This window comes from Dipteris shenzhenensis, chromosome 3, assembly GCF_047967505.1.
Source record: "Dipteris shenzhenensis isolate YYH24624 ecotype China chromosome 3, Dip_SZ_1.0, whole genome shotgun sequence".
NCBI classification, from domain to species: Eukaryota; Viridiplantae; Streptophyta; class Polypodiopsida; order Gleicheniales; family Dipteridaceae; genus Dipteris; species Dipteris shenzhenensis.
The window spans coordinates 46,136,073-46,157,359 of NC_141598.1; positions in this window are offsets into that span (position 1 = coordinate 46,136,073).

The following is a 21,287-nucleotide window of genomic DNA, read 5'->3' on the forward strand; positions in this document are numbered from 1 at the left end:
CACTCATGGAATCACTATGCAATGTCGGTACACCTGTATGAATCCCCAAATCTCCCACTAGCCGATCAAGCCATATAGCCTCCTTGCAACCCTCTGTGGCTGCAACATACTCAGCCTCTGTGGTAGACAAAGCAATGCACTTCTGTGCACGAGACATCCACGACACTGCACCACCTGCAAAGGTGAACACATAACCAGAAGTGGATCTCCTACTATCCACATGCCCTGCATAGTCTGAATCTGTGTACCCAAGTACACGCATGTCTCCTTTACCAAAGCAAATGCACATCTCCTTGGTACCCTTCATGTACCTCATGATGCACTTAACTGCCTCCCAATGCCTCTTTCCTGGATTAGCCATATACCGGCTAACAACTCCCACTACAAATGCAATGTCTGGTCTAGTAGCTATCATAGCATACATAAGACTCCCAACCGCTGATGCATAAGGAACCTTGGCCATCATGGCCCTCTCCTCATCTGATTTGGGACTATCTGTATGACTCAGTTTCACATAAGGAGGCAATGAAGTACTCACTGCCTTCCCCCCCTCCATATTGAAACGCTGCAATACTTTTGTAACATACTCTTTTTGTGAAAGCCAAAGGAGTTTCCTACTCCGATCACGCGTGATGCGCATACCAAGAATATGACCTGCGAATCCCAAATCCTTCATATCAAAGGCCTCATGCAACTTGGCCTTTAAAGCATCTAGCTCATAAGTATTCTTGCTAGCCAAGAGCATATCATCCACATATAGTGCCAAGATTATCAGGCTATTATCCTTAGCCCTTTTGGTGTAGAGGCAGTGATCAATTTCACTCCTTCTAAAACCCTAGGACCGAATGAAAGCATCAAACTTCTGATACCATTCTCTAGGTGCTTGCTTAAGACCATAGAGACTCTTTTTCAGCTTGCAAACTAAATGCTCTTTGCCCTTTTCTTCAAAGCCTTCCGGTTGCACCATGTAAATTTCCTCATGCAAATCCCCATGCAAGAAAGCTGTCTTGACATCCATTTGCATAAGCTCCATATCCTCTAATGCCACTAGTCCAAGCATGCATCTAAGTGTGCTCTGATACCAGTTGAGAGTGCTCTCAACAGAAGCAAGAACAGAAGAAGGAGAGAGTATCTCATCAAAGTCCACACCCTTCTCTTGCTTGAACCCTTTAGCAACCAAACGGGCCTTGTACCTAGGCACATCATCACCTGTGACCTTCATTTTGTAGACCCATTTACATGGCAATGCTTTCTTTCCATGTGGCAAAGAAACCAAGTCCCAAGTCTTATTCTTCATAAGTGAACTCATCTCTGATTGCATAGCATACTCCCACTTGCATTGATCCTCACGCATCATAGCCTCTTTGTAGCAAGAAGGCTCCCCGCAATCAGTAAGCATCACATAGTCTACCCCTAGAACAAACCTATCAGGTGGTCTAGACACTCTAGATGATCTTCTCAAGGGCATTTCAGCTTGCTGTCCCATTTGCATATCAGCCACATTTGGCTCATCATTTCCACCAATAGATGATCCATCATCTACCCTTGATTGTATACCTGTGGGAGTACTTGGTGGCACCATTTCTTGCACATTTGGTGCATGGACAACTTGCTGTCTATCAACATATGCAGGTGGATTCACATCCTGGAAAGTGATTTTCCTCATTTCCACATCCCTCATGAGTGCCTTATGCATCTTCTTTTCATTGAAGACTACATCATGGCTATGTATGATCTTCTTTGCTTCTAGATCCCAGAGACGATATCCCATCTCTCCACTTTCACCATAACCCAGAAAGATGCATTTCCTAGACTTAGGATCTAGCTTCTTTCGAAGCTCTTTTGGCACATGTGCATATGCCTCACACCCAAATATATGCAAATGAGAGTAAGAGGGCTTCTTGCCACTCCATGCCTCTTCAGGAATACCACCATCCAAACTCTTACTAGGTGATCTATTGATCACATGCACTGCAGTCTTCATTGCCTCAGCCCAAAAACCACCAGAAAGACTTGCATTGGAAAGCATGCATTGCAACCTTTCTTGAATGGTACGGTTCATCTTTTCTGCAAATGGATTTTGCTCTAGAGTACGAGGGGATGTGAGCTCCCTCTTAATCCCACGTGTATCACAGAAATGCTGAAAGTCATGAGAGAGATACTCTCTACCATTGTCAGTCCGTAGGCATTTAAGCGTTCTACCTGACTGATTCTCAACCAAGGCCAGCCATTTCTGAAATACCTGGAACACATCACTCTTCCGAGCTATAGCATAAGCCCACACTTTCCTAGTTGCATCATCAATGAATGTCACATAGTATTCAGCCCCGCGTGTAGACATGGGACCACATACATCTGAATGCACCAAATCAAGCATTTCAAACTCTTTCTTTCCCCTTCTTTTATGGGCTGATTTAGTCTGCTTCCCATAGAGACAGTGCTCACAAAATTCAAAATCAGAGAAACTCAAATGCGGTACATAACCCAAATGGCATAAGAGTTTCATTCCATTCTGGCTCATGTGCCCCAACCTGCAATGCCACAAAGAAGTGCTTGGCTGCTCGATTATTGCAACAACATTATCAAATACCCCTGATACATGTAAGGGATACAAAGTCCCACACTTGGCACCCCTAGCCAAAAGCATAGAGCCCTTCTGAATTTTCCAACTCTGAAAGCCAAAAGTGGTGTGAAAACCAGCATCATCTAGCTGACCCACTGAAATAAGACTCTTGGTCAGCTTAGGCACATGTCTCACATGTTTCAAAACAAATGCAGACCCATTTGCAAAAGAAAACTTTATGTCACCTACTCCCACTATGTCACATGCATAGTCATTTCCTAGATGCACACAACCTGTCTTTCCACTGTCATAGGTGGAGAACCATTCCCTATGGGGAGTAACATGGAATGAAGCACCAGAATCCAAAATCCAATCCTGGGAATATGCATCATCGGAAGTGGTAAGCAACTCTGCAGATAAACTAGACATGAAGAGAACGTCATTGTCAATATCATGTGTGATTGCATTGATCTCCTTGATCTTCACTTTTCCTTTGTCCTCCCTTGGACTCTCTTCCTTTTGATTTGCACCCCAATTTGCATTCTTTTGCTTATCCTTTTGCTGTCTTTTCAGCTTGTAGCAATCCTTTTTCATATGGCCCTTCTTGCCACAGTGGTAACACTCAATGTTCCGTGCCCTGGATTTGCTACGTGACTTCCCTCTTTCTTGGGACTTCCCCCTGAACTGTGATCTGCCCCTTTGCACATTTAAGGCTGCATCCTACTTGTTGCCATCTATAGACTTCCGTCTAATCTCCTCGGCCAACAAGCTACCCACAACATCATCAAATTTCAGTACTCCACCAGGTGCAGAGTTACTAACAGCTATACGGAAGGTATCCCATGAGGATGGCAATGAACATAAGAGAAATATTGCCTTAGTCTCCGCATCAAAATTCATCTTCTGAGCCTGAAGCTGGCTGAAAATAATATTGAATTCATTCAAGTGAAGCAATGGAGACCCCTTCCTTCATCTGCAGCTCAAACAACCTCTTCATGAGGTAAACTTTATTAGAGGCAGTTTCCTTTTCATAAGTGGCACACAGTTTCTTCCACAAATCTTCCGTAGTCAGCTCATTTACTACTGTGAAATAAACTGACTCTGCAAGATGAAGTCTAATAGTAGACTTTGCTAATGCATCCAACTCATTCCAATCATCCTCAGACATATTTGCAGGCTTAGCTTCAATCCCTGCCAAGGGTTTAATCTGCTTCTTTTGAATAAGCACATCCCTTATTTGTTCTTTCCACAAAGAAAAGTTTGTCCCATTAAACTTTTTAATGTTGAAAAACTCCTTTTCAGACATGGAAGAGGATGCCATGATGCAAATGAAACAAAATCCCAAATGCTAGTGCTTGCAAGAGAGAATCACACCAAATACCAAGTGCACCCAAATGTGTATGCCACAATAGAGTGAAATATCACCAAAACTCAAAGCTCAAAGCATCTGACTCATGTGCATATACTATGCATCCATATGAGCAAATCTGGCAAAAGAAAATGCCAATAAGTGCCAAATGACTCAAGCATGAACACCGTCCATTGGCATATGCATCAATAATGTCTCATCCAAGAGAGCATAGCACTATCAGTGCATCACCTGCAATGTGTCAAAGCTGTCCCTTAGCATAAAATAGCATCCATGTGCAAAGCGTCCATAAAAATAGCATCCCACAAGGCAATTTGGGCCTATCAGCGCATCCAATAAGGACCGCAATGCATCCAAATGGCCTATAAATCATCCACTGCAACCCAATGCACACCACGAATGAGCACACACTGCTCAAACTGCAACCAGAGTGATCTGCATAAGGTATGCTCAAGAAATCATAGTCCCACGGTAATGAGCGCTACTGAAAATAGAACCTGATATGCCTCAAAACATGGGCGCCATTGCATAATCGGACTCAGCAAGAAAATCTGCAAATATCTCTCTTCTGCCAGAACTCCAAAATCCCAACCGATGAGTGAGAAATGGGAGTCAACACTTATCCACTGCCATGTGGCATAAATCTAAGGTTTCAAAACCTTAGAATGAAAAATGCATAACAGAGAGACGAAATCGAATACACAGAGATCTATAACTTTGAAAATCCTCCACCGAATTGCGCAAGAACTGACAGGTAGGGGTTTTTGGGCGTCCGGAACGCAATGGGACAGACGGTTTTGGAAACCATGGTCTCAATCACTGGGTCCAACACACGGATTGAAAAACGTTTTTTGAAACAGAGCTGTTTGTAAACTCCACCGGAGTGCGAATGATGAGCAACATAGAAGTTTTAGGACCTCTTGAGTCCACCGGAACTGACAGATCTGTTGCTCCAAACTTGAGTTCCAACACCCGGGCAAAAAACGAAGGAACTGACACAATGACTCAGAAATCCAATGAAATGATCCCAGATTCAGGAATGAAGGTGTTTCTAGGCTCCTGAAGTAATGTGGACACCAAAAGCAAGCAATAGTTGCCTCCACAAGTCAATACGGAGTCTCTGTCATCGAACGGAACAGGAAAAAGCTCAAAAAACGACTTTTTCTTTGAAAGCTCTTAACAGGCTCTCAAAACCCCTTCACAAAGAGAAAGTGACTTTTCCAAAGGTTCCTCCAAGGTCTCTACACACTCGGATGCAAGTAAAGTCACCCACAAAGCTTCCCACAAAGCTTCTCCTTCCTCCCACAGAGCTACTAAGCTTCAAGCATTCACGCACGCTTAGCTAGATCACTCGGGCTCTGATACCAGTTGAGAGTGCTCTCAACGGAAGCAAGAACGGAAGAAGGAGAGAGAGAGACAGAGAGCCACACAAGTTTGGTGGGTACAGAACCACCCTAATCTTCTTTTTCATTCATTTATATATGTGTTTGAGTATTATACATAACCGGGGTAAAGGCACACTGACCTTTAACCCCCACAGTGTTGAGCATAGAGTTTGAGATGACAGAGGCTTGATGCACTACTGTTTTTGGGGATTGAAGTCTGGCAATAGCCAGGCAAGATCTTCATCTCTCAGCAAAAATATGCAGGGAGATCTTGAAGGCATTCGGTATGTCCGAGTGCAAAGAGATAGCTACACCTATGGAGGTAAATGCAAGGTTGCCTGGGGAGGATGCCTCACCACCAGAAGACATCGGGAGGTATAAGAAGTTGGTCGACAGTCTCATCTATCTGTGCAACACCAGACCGGACATCAGTTTTGCTGTTGGCGTTTCGAGTAGGTTCTCCAATAAGCCCCGGGAGAATCATTGGAATGCAGGGATGCGGGTGCTCGGGTATGTGAAGGGCACTCTTGACTATGGCATCACGTATGGTATGGGCACTTCCTTGGCTTGTCATTGTGATCAGATTGGGTTGGAGATGTTGATTCCAAGAAATTAGTTTCTAGATATTGTTTCTCTTTAGGTTCAGGTATCTTCTCTTGGATCAGTAAGAAACAACCAATAGTGGCATTGTCTTCCACCGAGGCTGAGTACAAGGTAGCATGTTTTGCTGCATGTGAAGCAATGTGGTTGAGGAGGATCTTATGGCACATGGGAGTGCAAGAGGATGAGGCAACTGTGCTGAGGTGCGACAATCAAAGTTGCATGGCCATTGCTTAAAATCTAGTGTTTCATGTACGCACAAAACATATAGAGATTCAGTATCACTATGTGCATTTATAGCACTCTATTGGGTTAGTGCTATGCACATATGATCACATGATGTTGAGCGTGATCTCTCAACACATGTTATAAATGAGGATTAATTTCAAAAGCAACACAAATGGATTCCAAACAAAGCAAGTTTGGCAGAGGTGGAAGTGAGTAGCATTATTCATTATTGGAAATCAAGGACTCGCACTTATAAAAAAAAGCATGGCTATGATGTTGAAAAATGTATCACAATCCCTAATCCTAGCTTTGCACGTATTAAGCTTCATTTGTCTAGGCTTGACCCATCAGATAAAAATTCAATATTAGAATCTGATGAGATTTAGAAGCATCTGATAATATATTGTATGCCTTGTTCTAAAAAAATGGTGTATCTTTACACCACTTCAAATATATTATTCAATCAGATGGTGTACCTTTACACCACATCCAAATATATTATTCAATCAGATGGTGTATCTATACACCACCTATATATTGAATTCAATAAACTCTTTCAATACATTTCATATTGAGTGGAGGTCCACAACATATATAGCTTCATTAGAACTATTTGTATGGGTGTGATCCTTTTTGTTGCCAAACTACACATGATGCATCAAGTAGAGGTCACAACTTACAACTTTGAAAAAATTTGAGGTTTATAACACCATTTAAGTGTGGCACATACACATTTAGTGTTCCAAAATACCCAATTTATGAGTCTATGAAGTGATATTGAGTGGAGGTGACCAATTCAGAAAAAAAGTCAAAATGAAGTGAGAAAGTCCAAAATTTTTGAGCAGTGTGTTTTAGAGTAGCCAAATTGATGATGATGATTAGATTACAATTCTACTTTCTAATCTTGAGAATATCTCAAAATATAATGAAGTACTTGGAGTACTCAGAGTAGCTAGAGAAACGAGCTACAATTACACGGCAGTAGTTCTCATTGATGAGGAACATCATAGAGCAAGATAGAGCTATACTTGAGACTGATAGAATATTATTACTCAAAGATAAAGCAAAAAAGAAGAAGGGAAACTACCAATTGTAACTTCTACAACAAACTTGATCATATTGAAGAGACATGTTTTAAAAAGATGGTCAAAGAATAAGATATGGAACATGCAAATATTGTAGCAAAAGAAGATGGCAAGGACAAAGATGAAACTTCTAACACAAATGAAGGAAAAGCTTTGTCTACGACATACTATAAGCTATGTCTTCAATAAGATCCCGAAGAGGTAGATACTAATTTGGATTTTTAATGTGTGTGATTCAAAGGAAATCTTCCTAGGTAGTCCCCCAAAATGATTGTAATAAATTGAGTCTTTTTGCTTGATTTTCATAAAAGACTCCACTAGTCATTTCATGTGCCCTACTTAGAGAAAGTGTATGTTTCTAGGTAGATTGATGTAGGTTTGCATGAGTGGCCAAGTACTCATATTAGGCTTGACTATGAGGTTTACATGTTGGCAAATTATGTTCCTTCATATCACATGATTGCATTCTTGATCCCCAATCACCATGGATGATGAAGGTCCACTCAAACTTCCTCACCTTTTCTCCAAAGGGGGGCTTGGTGGGGATTGAGAACATTATGTGTACTTGTATATGTGATTTTTTGTATGTCTACAAGTGTTATGGCATGAATTTATGTGTGTGATTGATTGGAGTGATCTAATCCATGATATCAAGTGGAGAGCCACATGGGATGGTTGATGAGATGATTGAGGGATGAATACAATCCTCTATGATATATGCATGCAGCCTATCTAAGGGGCATAGTGTTTGTGAATAACATGCAACATCTTTCTGTTTGACAAATAAGAATTATTGAAACATCTCTTAATGAAATACAATTAATTTAATAAAAAACACAATTTGTGTCATTCCCAAAGTACGGTTCTTAATGATATACAAATAAATAAATAAATAACACAATTTGTGTCATTTCTGAAACTAACAAAGTAATATACACATTCTTTACATTAACAAACCAAAGAGCCACCATGAGAAAAACAAGATACTCCCAAAATAAATTAGATAATATCTAAACTAAAAAAGGCAAACAAAATAAGAGATTTCCAAAATTAATGAAATTGAGTGCTTGAATGAAGACGAAGATGGGAAATAAAGATGCGAAGAATATGAGAAAGGGATCATAATATGTTCCTCTCTCTGTATTTCATCTTCCCAAAATCTTGGGATTTTTCCACAATTACTAATACAATGTTATAGTGGAAGAATGAGGAGGCAAAAAGGCAAAGTATCCATTACCCAAGTAGCCTAAATAAAGGAGAACGTTCACTCAAATAGAAACTATAAAAGGCAAAGCAAGTAACAAGGGGTAAGCATGAGGATGAGACGTTTGTGGACTACATTAACAAGGAGAATATAGACCTCAAAGCTTGAGTGCAAATCCTTGGAAATACTAGGTGGTCATAGTGATGAAAAATTGATCATCTCCTAGAGCAAATAAAGGATGTACAAGTGAGGTTCATTGGTGAGTCACTCGCCATTTTGAAAGCATTTGATAGAAAAGAAATGATCTCCAAGACAAATTAGAGAAGATACTATAACTATTTACTCATTGAACCTTGTCAAACTAATGAGCAATGAAAATAGGATCTATGTGCAAGCATTTGCAGAGGCAATGACCATGATGAAAGCACCAATAACTTTTGTAGTTCAAGCCACAAAAACCAAACTAAACCCCACCAAAACATGGTTGACTTTGAGCTAGAGTCAAGTCCAAAAGATGCTCCAATTAGGCAAAAACATTGATGAATTTGACAAACAACATCTTCATGGACAACAATAAATTGGAAAACAATTAATTGGAAAGCTATATGCATAAGAGGCCAATCACTAATCGACCTTCCCAAAGATGACCTACTTAATCAACCTCAAGGACGAATACGAACCCAAGGTGGAGGTCAAAGTTTCTACATCATTCACAAGGAAACATCCCATCTAGCTAGGCATTCAAAAGTTCAAACTCTATATTTGGTGACCCCTATTGTGCTCAAATTTCCCATGTACATTGAGCAAGCCTGGTGCAAGGTCATCAAGACCTAGAATGCAAAGGCAAAGAAGATAAGGGAGGTGGTGTACGACCACTCATTAAACCTCGGGGGGATCACTATGTATAAACCCTCTATATCACGTGCGTTCAAGGCCTATATTTAAAGTCCCTTATCTGTAAAAATTTTCATTAATAAAATGTACCCCTTTTCTATACAAATCTGTAAATTTTTTCCAAAACTATTTTAAATAGTCCCTTATGTATATTTATTTCTGTAAATTTTAGAAATTAAAAAAATCCTTCTGTTGAACTCACTTGATAGGGTTACATATGATGAGTGACCCCCCCGAGCATTAAACACAATTGCAATCTAATGAATCTTGAAATTGACAAAGAATGAAGACCATATTAGGAAAAGTGGGAATATCCCAAGTCCCACTTTTTTTACAACTCTCAATTTTGTTCCAAAAAAATAAAAATTTGAAACATATTTTCCTTAAACTATATGGCATCAATCTCAAAAATTTATGGAAAAATACTACATTCATGAGTACATATTAAAGCTAGTAAGACTAATAAGTACTTCACATTGCCAACAATCTATGGAAATTTTGACTTCAAATCCTTTATGATTGCCCATATTTTCAATTTCTTTACACTATAATTTTATTATATTCTATTATTTTGTAGATATTACATTGAATTTTCTCTCTTTGCATGTGCTTGTATAAAAATTTATGAAAGTACATAGATTGTATTTGTATTGACAATAATTACATTTAACATGCATATAAAATCATTCTACCTTAGAAATTTATGAAATAATACAAAGAGTATTTTGAAACAAAATTTTCTCAATTAGATGGCATCAACTTTGGTAGTTCATTAAAAAATCTATGTCCTGCACTTTAGAAACTAGTTGTGGTGTCGGTCGGCATGCATTACATTTTTTTATTACCGCTTTTAAAATGATGCCCAAGGTCAATTTAAATGTAAATGTGTGTGTGTGTGTGTGTGTGTGTGTGTGAGAGAGAGAGAGAGAGAGAGAGAGAGAGAGAAAGAATATTCTAATCACATCTTCATAGTTTTTAAATTGACCTAAGGTCGATTTGTAAGTCTTAGAATGTCTGGTCATCACCACACTATAATAGTTTTTAAATCGACCCTAGGTTGATTGATATAGTATTAGAATATGTGTCTCTATGCATGTGTGTGTGTGTGTGTAGTGTTTGATCATGCTTCAAATCATATCTTCAGGGTCTTCAAATCGACCCAAGGTCGATTTAAATGTGCGTGCACACGCATGTGTGTGTTTTTCAAAATGAACTCAATTTGCATACTCTTAAAACTGTGTATGTGTGTGTGTGTGTGTGTGTGTAAAGCATCAAATCACATCTTCATAGTTGATAAATCGATCCAAGGTCGAATTCCAAATCTTAGAATGTTGTCATATGGGTGCCATACTTTGCACATGCTTTAATGTTATTCACTTAAAGTCCAATGCAAAGTATCATGCCCATCAAACACAGTTTACATGGGCATGCTTATTTTCTTATTTTCCAGTGCATCTAATATAGTACCTGAGTATTAAAAATATGCATCTGCTTGCTCTCATTGTGCGTGCCTTTGTGTGATGGCTACTATACATGCCTTTGTTTCATGGGTACTATACTTTGCACACTCCTTAATCTTATTCACCACATAAGGCCCATGCAAATTTTCATACCCATTGAACACCATTTGCATGGGTGGGCATGCTTATTTTATTGTTTTCCACTGAGTCTCATACCCGAGTGTCAAACAATACACATCTGCTTGCTCCCAGCATACATGCCTTTGTAAGATGGGTACAATTGGCCATGCTGATTTTCTTGTTTTCTACCACATCTCATACCTGAGTATCAAAAAAATTGCATGTACTTGCTCCCATCATATGTACTGGTACAATACTTTGCACATGCTTTATTATTATTCAACTTAAGTCCCATGCAAAGTTTCATACCCATCAGACACCATTTTCATGGGTGGGCATGCTTTTTATTTTCCATCGTGTCTCATACCCAAGTATCAAAAAATATGCATCTGCTTGCTCCCATTGTATCTGCCTTTGTACAATGGGTACAAGACTTTATACATGCCAAGTAATCTTATTCATTTTAAGTCTGATCAAAAGTTTCATGATCATATGATATCATTCGCATGGTTGAACATGCATATTTTCTTATTTTCCACATCGTTTGCATCGTTGGGCATGCAAAATTTCTTATTTCTCATCATGTGAATACATGACACACCTCCTAAACCACAATTCAAAACCAAGTCAAGACCCAAAAATTTTAGAAATCATGCCCAAGTATCCATCAATTTGAGAAAAGTGCCCTATTCCGTTGGTATATACTGACTTCATACTCTATTTTTGTTAGTATGTTGCCAAACCCCCTATCCGTTGGTGTGCTAAACCCTATTTGTGTTAGTATATACTAGCACTTAAGGTTGGAATATATTGACACAAAGTAATCTATGTATACCAATGTTTACCTAGCACAAAAAAGTCAAATCCACATGCTTTTCTCTCATGTGATGCCTCTCACTCTATTTCACTCATGTTGCTAGTTCTGCCCTCCATTCAACATCATTTTCCTTCCATACAAACAAAGCTCCCTCTAGTTCCAACTCCACCTCCACCTCCAGGTCTTGTAGCAAATCTCTTCCTCTCTTTCTTTTTCGAGGTATGTGTCTCTTCTCTTTATTTCTGTTCTTTCTTTCATGCTTTCTAAGTTATTCTTTTCCTATGTTTTCCTCTATTTTCCCTCTAGGTTACCTAATTTTTTGCTTTACCCACTAGTTTTAAAAAAATCTAGTTTTCCTTTATTTTTCCTATAAGAAGAAGCATAAGGAATAGCAAGATGTAGTAAAGAACCAAAAGTTTTTGTTTTAGTCACTAGATTTGTTTAAAGAATTGAGGTGTTTGCTTTGTTTTATAGGGGAGCTTATTTATTTCTGATCACCCACTAGTTTGCTCCGAGGTCATCCTTTATTCTTTAGCTCCAAGTACGAAACCTATACTCCTCTCTCTTTTTGTTTTTAATTTATGTTGCAATGGCCATTTGCTATCACCTTATGCACTAGCAAATGTGATGGCATAGGACCCTTATCTCCCTTCACTATTGCTAGCTCTCTCTCTCTCTCTCTCTGTCTGTCTCTGTCTCTATCTCTCTCTCTTACTTTTTCCTCTCGTTCTCTCGTTATCTCTTCCTCTTCCTCTTGTTCTTTCTTTTCTCTCTTTTCCTCTCTTCCTCTTCCTCTCTTTCTCTCTTTCCTCTCTTTTCTCTCTTTTTCTCTCGTTCTCTCTTTCTCTCTTTCCCTCTCGTTCTCTCTTCCTCTCTTTTCCTCTCTTTTGTCTCTCTCTTCCTCTCTTACTCTCTTTCCTCTGTTGTCTTTCTCTTTTCCTCTCTTACTCTCTTCCTCTCTTGCTCTCTTTTCTCTTTCTCTTTTCCTCTCTTTCTCTTTTTCTCTCTTTTCCTCTTCCTCTTATTCTCTCTTTCTCTCTTTTCCTCTCCCTCTTACTCTCTTTCTCTTTTCCTCTCCTTCTCCCTTTTCTCTCTTCTCCTCTTCCTCTATTTATCTTTTCCTCTCTTACTCTCTTCCTCTCATTCTCTCTTTCCTCTTGCCCTCTTTCTCTTTTCTTACCCTTTTCCTATCTTCCTCTCTTACTCTCTTTTCTCTCTTTTCTTCTCGTTCTCTTGTTCCCTCTTTTCTCTATTTTCCTCTCTTTCTTTCTCTTTTTCTCTCTTTGTTTCTCTTTTCCTCTCTTTTCCTCTCTTTTTTCCTCTTTTCCTCTATTTTTTGCCTCTCAATAGTCTCTATATTTGCAAATGCGAGTACAATTATATGCGATGAGTGATTCATTTTTTACATTCTTGGTTTGTAATGTGTTTTCTATGCCCCTAATTGCTTGTTATTTTCCACCAGATTAATGGACTATCCAAATCCCCGACATTCTTCAACAAACCCAAATCCCTGGTAGTCTTCAACAACAAACCCAATCCCTCTCCCTCATGTTGCTCTGTGCTATCCCATGTTGTAGTGAAGACTAAACACGATGAACAATGGGATAAGTTTAACGTGGAAGTGCACACACATGATTGGGATTGAGAGAGAGCTTCATTAGAGGATCATTTCTTGTGGCTTACAAGATCCAACTTGAGGAGCCTCATAAAGCTTTGGAGAAGCCGGTTCAAGCCTAAAATTAATAAATTCTATCACAAGAAGGAGATAATGGATTGTGTTGAGATCTTCTTGCATCACGACTACATCATCGAAGATGAGTACCAATATATAGAACATGATGTGCAAGATGCGGTATTGAGTGACCCTTCTAGCCATGATGAAGGGAGCAATGTGAAAGATGAGATATCAAGTGACCCTTCTAGCCATGATAAAGGGAGTGATGATACAAGTGACAGTAACATAGAGCACTGGACATTTTTCTTTAACATATACATGACAATGTCTCTCACTACAAGGCACAGAACACCTATTTCATTAATTTTGGACTCTTGCACTGTCCAAATTCATTTTGTGAGATAATTCTGGATAAAACATTTCAAAAAAAGAGGCTCTTATAAAACAAAACATTGAGTCAAAAAGGAAGATTTAAAAAAAATCAAATTTGAAAAAATGACGTGAGATGTTAAAAATAGAGTACATCACATTGTTAAAAGAGACAAAAAAGTAAGATTTTAAAAAATCAAATTAGAAAAAATGACGTGACATGTTATGAAAACTAGAGTACATTTCAAAAAGAGCACATCACATTTGTAAAGAAGTAGATCATAGTACTCAAAGCCATATGGTGTCAAAAAACACCTTAATACAGTCTCTCTTAACATCATCTTAACATCACATTTGTACAAGAAGTAGATCATATTACTCAAAGCCATATGGTGTCAAAAAACACCTTAATAGAAGGCCATATGGTGTCAAAAAACACCTTAATACAAAGCCATATGGTGTCAAAAAACACCTTAATACAGTCTCTCTTATCTAAGTCTAGAAGATCTCATCATTGGTCTCTCTTATCTTCTCAACAACCCAATCCTTCACTGCCTCCACAGCTGTATCCTCAACATAATTACATGCGAAGAAGAAGTTTAAGCAATCACAAATTGTTTCTTTATAATTTCTCTGAGAGGCTCTTATTGTTCTCTCAGCATCCGCATCAAATCGCCCATGACGAGAGCTGCGATAACGCAGGTTACTTAAGAAGTCTAATAGATCTTGTCGTGCTTTTATCATACGTCTTAGAAGTCTTTCACTGTCTGCTATCTTGAGAGTCTCCTCCCTCTCTGCGTGCCTTTGTGCAGCAAATTCCTCTCTCTCCATGTGTGTCAAAGGAGAACCTTGTTGAATTCTGGCCTCTCTCTGTGCTCCTTGGTCAGCAATCCATTCTTTGAGATTGTTAATTCCAAACTCCACGTCTTCGACAATGCCAAGGACATCCATGGGTGGGGAGATGATAAAGAAAGGGAGATGGACTACGATGCAAGAAAGAAGAGAGTGTCTGCGGAGGAAGAACTAGGATAGAAGAATACTTGGTTATCAAGATGGATGAAAGAAGACTCTGAGAGTGTTTGCAGAAGGACTAGGATAGAAGAATACAAGTTAATGAGAAGCACTAGGATGCAAGAAAGAAGAGAGTGTCTGCAGAAGAACTAGGATAGAAGAATACTTGGTTATCAGGATGGATGAAAGAAGACTCTGAGAGTGTTTGCGGAAGGACTAGGATAGAAGAATACAAGAAGAATACAAGTTAATGAGAAGCACTAGGATGGATGAAAGAAGAGAGTGTTTGTGGAAGAACTAGGATAGAAGAATACTTGGTTATCAAGATGGATGAAAGAAGACTCTGAGAGTGTTTGCAGAAGGACTAGGATAGAAGAATACAAGTTACTCAGAAGGACTAGGATGTAAGAAATAAGAGAGTGTTTGTGGAAAGACTAGGATGGAAGAATACAAGTGCACTAAGGCACGATGTGTTCACTGCGATAAGGATAAGGGTTGGAATAAAGTGAGTGGCACGATGTGTTCACTATGATAAGGGTTGGAATAAAGCGAGTGGAGATTGAATGCTCTACTTTAAGTGAGTGGAGATGATAAGGATAAGGGTTGGAATAAAGTGAGAGAAGCATTGCGAATGCTCTACTTTAAGTGAGTGGAGACTATCCAACTGAATAAAATTCTCATCACACAAGGATTTATTTCCAAATAATCACATCATCACACATTCATATCATAAAATTGTGTGCATGAAGAAATATATTACAAATATTACATCATCACATATTCATATCAAAATTCTCATCACACAAGGATTTATTTTCAAATAATCACATCATCACACATTCATATCATAAAATTGTGTGCATGAAATAAATATATTACAAATATTACATCATCACATATTCATATCAGAATTCTCATCACACAAGGATTTATTTCCAAATAATCACATCATCACACATTCATATCATAAAATTGTGTGCATAAAGAAATTATATAAATATCATGATTATGCCACTTAAGTAATAAGTCACAAATTGGTGTATAATCAACAAAAACTACGAACACAACATCATACATGCATCACAACTCTTGTGATGCTTCTAGTGGAGACTCTGGCAACTCTTCGGATGCTTCCAATGGAGGCTGTGGTACTGTAGATGTACACTCGGTCTCTACTTCTTTTGTAGTATGTAGTGCTTTCGGAGTAGACTCAGTATCCTCTTCCTTAAATGCAAGCGGAGGCGGTGGCAACTCTTCTGATGCTTCCAGTGGAGGCTGTGGTGCTGTAGGTGTACATTGGGTCTCTACTTCTTCTGTAGTATGCAGTGCTTTCATAGTAGACTCAGTCTCCTCTTCCTTAAAGGGAAGCTCTGGTATTGCTTCAGTTGCACGTTGTATTCTAATGGCAGCAATTAGGTCTCGAATGATTTCAGCCCTAAACAATTGTATATCCTCCTCTGAATATTTGAGCTCTAAAGAGTCTTCCGATGAGATCTGTGGCATAAGTGAGAAAATTTCTTTGAAAATCAACATGCAGTTGTAGGCAACTCTCCACCCACAACTATGCCCATCTTCCTGCTCTACTACTAAACGCTTTTGGAAGTCTACCGAGTCTTTGTACTGTCCTGTTTCTCTGATAGCAGATACCAACTTCTCAATCGACCTGCTCATCGTGACATATTAAAAAAACTTAGTGTATCTATCACATAAGGTACATAATATAGAAGTAACAACAGATTAATAGAATACTTACGTTTGCAGTGAGCCATGAAAGCCTGCAATGGAGTTAACAAACCAACAATAGTTGTCTTCAAGGTTCCAAACCACCAAACTCCAATGTTCCCTACACGAATAATTAAGAACCATTATTATTTAACACAATGTTGCCAGTACAAGATGAAAATAAAGGTTGCCATGATACTTACATCTCATGATATGCCATAAATAGGACTCGCACGCCATGTAAATGTAAAGGCTGTAATAATTTACAAACATCGGCTATTGTCTTTCTGCTATCGCTAAGTATAGGAGAAAGGAGGGAATCCAACATATACGCACGATTTTGTACGACTCTACCAAATCGTGAGATAACTATACTGCACCAACAAATAAATGAATATTAGCTTATTAGATTTAATCAAAATAAATGAATATTAGCTTATTAGCTTATTAGATTAAATCAAAATATTGAATTATCAAGTAGAGAAAAAGTTTGTATCAAACCTGAGAATCCCCCCCCCCTTCGCAACCCACCCATCCCCCCCCTTCACGCTCCCTGGCTGGTGGCTGCGGCCGCCAGCCCCCCCCTCCTCTCACCCAGCCCCCCCCCCTCTCCTTCCTCTCTCCCTGGGCTGGCGGCCGCGGCCGCCAGCCCCCCCCCTCCTCTCACCCAGCCCCCCCCCTCACACTCCCGCCCCCCCTTCGCAACCCACCCATCCCCCCCCTTCACCCTCCCTGGCTGGCGGCCGCGGCCGCCAGCCCCCCCCCTCCTCTCACCCAGGGGGGTCTTCACCCTCCCCCCCCCCCTCTTCGCGACCCACCCATCCCCCCCTTCACCACCCTCCCTGGCTGGCGGCCGTGGCCACCAGCCCCCCCCCCTCCTCTCACCCAACCCCCCCCCTCTCCTCTCACCCACCAACCCCTTCGCAACCCCCTCTCCTCTCTCCCTGGGCTGGCGGCCGCCAGCCCCCCCCGCCCCCTCCTCTCACCCAGCCCCCCTCTCTTCACTCTCCCCCCCCCCTTCGCAACCCACGCTCCCCCCCCCTTCGCAACCCACCCTCCCTGGCTGGCGGCCGCGGCCGCCAGCCCCCCCCTCCCCCTCCTCTCACCCAGCCCCCCTCTCTTCACTCTCCCCCCTCGCAACCCACGCTCCCCTCCCCTTCGCAACCCACCCTCCCTGGCTGGCGGCCGCGGCCGCCAGCCCCCCTCCCCCCCTCTCACCCAGCCCCCCCCTCTTCACCCCCCCTCCCCCTTTCGCAACCCCTCCCACATCGCAACCCCTCCCCCACCCCCCCTTCCCCCCCTCAGCTGCTCCCCCACCCTCCCCCTCTCAGCCGCGCCCCCCCTCCCTCCTGCCCCCCCTCAGCCGCTCCCCCACCCTCCCGGGCTGGCGGTCGTGGCCGCCAGCCCCCCCCCCCCTCTCACCCAGCCCTCCCCTCTTCACCCCCCCCCCCCTTTCGCAACCCCTCCCCCATCGCAACCCCTCCCCCACCCCCCCTTCCCCCCCTCAGCCGCTCCCCCACCCCCCCTTCCCCCCCTCAGCCCCCCCTCTTCACCCTCCCCCCCCCTCCCCCTCTCAGCCGCGCCCCCCCTCCCTCCTCCCCCCCTCAGCCGCTCCCCCACCCTCCCGGGCTGGCGGCCGCGGCCGCAAGCCCCCCCTCTTCACCCTCCCCCCCTCAGCCGCGCCCCCCCCCTCCCCCTCTCAGCCGCGCCCCGCCCCGCCTCCCTCCCCCCTCCTCTCAGCCGCGCCCCCCCCTCCCCCTCTCAGCCGCTCCCCCCTCCTCCTCTCAGCCCCCCTCCGCACCCACCCGCTTCCCTCCCACCCGCCGCGCCAGCCTCCCCTCCCACCCCCTTCCCTCACACCCACCTCCCTCTTCGCCCCTTCTTCCCCTCCCTTCCTCCTCCCTCCCGTCCCACCCTCTTCCTCCCCTCCCTTCCTCCTCCCTCCCCTCCCCTGAACCTTTCTCTCTCTAGTTTCTCTCTCTTCAAATTTTAAAAAAGAAACTAGAAAAAAAAGTTTGCAAGTACCTGGAAACAGTTTGTAAGTTTGCTCTTTCTTGCTTTCTTGCTCTTCCTTCCTTGCTCTCTTGATCGTCCTTGCATTCTTGCTTGAATGAAATGAGGGGAGAATGAATGAATGAAGGAAGACTATATATAAGAAAAATTAGGTTTTCCTCCTCCTCTCCTATTGGCTTTCCATTCCTCCCCTCTCCTATTGGCTTTTCATTTATCTCCTCTCCCATTGGCTCCCATTACTCCCCCTCTCCTATTGAACCCCCATCCCTCATCCATTAGCCCTCCTCCCATCCATCCATTTCTTCTTCCTCCCCATTGCCACCACTCCCATCCCACATTTCCACCACGTCCCATACTCCTCCCATTTTCCAAAATCCCATATTTCCCCATCTCACCCTCCTCTTTTTCATCCCCTATTAACTTCCTCACTCATTTCACTCCCTTATTAGCCTACTCCCCTATTACCTTCCCCTCTCCCATTCCATTCTTCCCTCCCCACTCTCACTTCCACTTCCCATTACTCACTTGCCATTTAAAAACTATTAATATATTATTATACTATTTTTTATACTTATTATCATACACCCTTATTACTTCCCTATCCTATTCCACTCCTCCCTCCTCATTCCCACTTCCACTTCCCATTACTCACTTGCTATACACATTTGCAAACTATTAATATATTATTACATGATTTTTTATACTATTTGTAAACTTACATATGGGCAAAATCACAGGTGTCAAAGCGATCCTATTGTGGTCATACAACAACTGTGCTTTTATTCAAGGGTATATTTATCCTCATCAACAAGCTTATTTACTCAAGGTATGAAGTGCATAATTTGTGCACTAGGTGTTTACTTTGTGCCAAAATTGTTTGCCACACACACACACACATATACATATACCGAGAATTTTCTAATATTATCGCATCTACATTTCTCCAATGGGCACAAAACTTTGTACACTCCTCAACCTAGGTCTTATTGACTTGCATACAAAGTGGTGCACCCATCTCATAAGTACTTGTTCGGATAACACACCTCCTATGTATTTTATGACGATTGTGCATAACACTAGGAACAAAATGGTGTATCATGTGAGACAGACTATGCAAAGCATATCCAATGGACACAAGACTTTACACGTTCCTCAACCTAGGCAGTATTGACTTGTGTGCAAAGTGGCATCCCCATCCGATAAGTACTTGTTTGAAAAATACACCTACGATCGTGTTTTTTGACGATTGTGCATGACACTAAGGCAATAATGGTGTTTTATGCTTGATCGACAATGCAAAGCATATCCGATGGGCACAGTACTTTGCACATACCTTCAAATAGGTAGAATCGACTTACATGCAAAGTGGCATGCCCATCCCATAAGTGCTTGATCCTATAACATACCTAGAAACGTGTTTTTTGACGGATGTGCATGACACTAGAGTAAAAATAGTATTTAATGCTCGATAGACCATGCAAAGGATATCCGATGGGCACAAAACTTTTCGTACGCCTCAACCTAGGTGGTATTGAAATGTTATCAATGAGGCACACCCATCCGATAAGTACTTGGTTAGATAACACACCTAATGGCGTGTTTTTTTGTGAATGTGCATGTCATTAGGAAAAAAATGATGTATAATGCGTGATCGACCATGCAAATCATATCCGATGGTGATAATACTTTGCACGCACCTCAACGTAGTTAAAACAAACTTGCGTGCAAAGTGGAGCCCCCATATGATAAATATTTATTTGAATAACACACCTATGGCCGTGTTTTTATATGGTTGTGCATGACATTAAGGCAAAAACGGTGTGTTATGCTTGATCGACAATGCAAAGCATATCCGATGGGCATGATACTTTGCACACACCTTCAACTAGGTGTAATTGACTTATATGTAAAGTGGCACGCCCATCGCATAAGTGCTTGATCAGATAACACACCTAGCAGTGTGTTTTTTTACGAATGTGCATAGCACTAAGGCAAAAATGGAATTTAATGCTCGATCGACCATGCAAAGCATATCCGATGGGCACGATACTTTGCACACACCTTCAACTAGGTGGAATTGACTTACATGCAAAGTGGCATTCCCATCGCATAAGTGCTTGATCGGATAACACACCTAGCAGCGTGTTTTTTTACGGATGTACATGGCACTAAGGCAAAAATGGTATTTAATGCTCGATCGACCATGCAAAGCATATCCGATGGGCATAATACTTTTCCTATACCTCAACCTAGTTGTTATTAAAATGTTGTCAAAGAGGAACATCCATCCGATAAGTACTTGGTCAGATAACATACCCAAGGGTGTGTTTTTTTGCGGATGTGCATACCACTAGGGAAAAAATGGTGTATAATGCGTGATCGACCATGCAAATCATATCCGATGGTGACAATACTTTGCACGCATCAGCGTGTAGTTAAAACGGACTTGCGTACAAAGTGGAGCCCCCATCTGATAAGTATTTATTTGAATAACACACCTATGGCCGTGTTTTTATATGATTGTGCATGACACTAAGGCAAAAACGGTGTGTTATGCTTGATCAACCATGCAAATCATATCCGAAGGTGACAATACTTTGCACACACCTCAAAATAGTTGAAACGGACTTGCGTGCAAACTAGAGCCCCCATCCGATAAGTACTAGTTTGAATAACACATCTAGGACTGCGTTTTTTTACGAATGTGCATGACACTAAGATAAAAACGGTGTTTTATGCTTGATCGACAATGCAAAGCATATCCGATGGGCA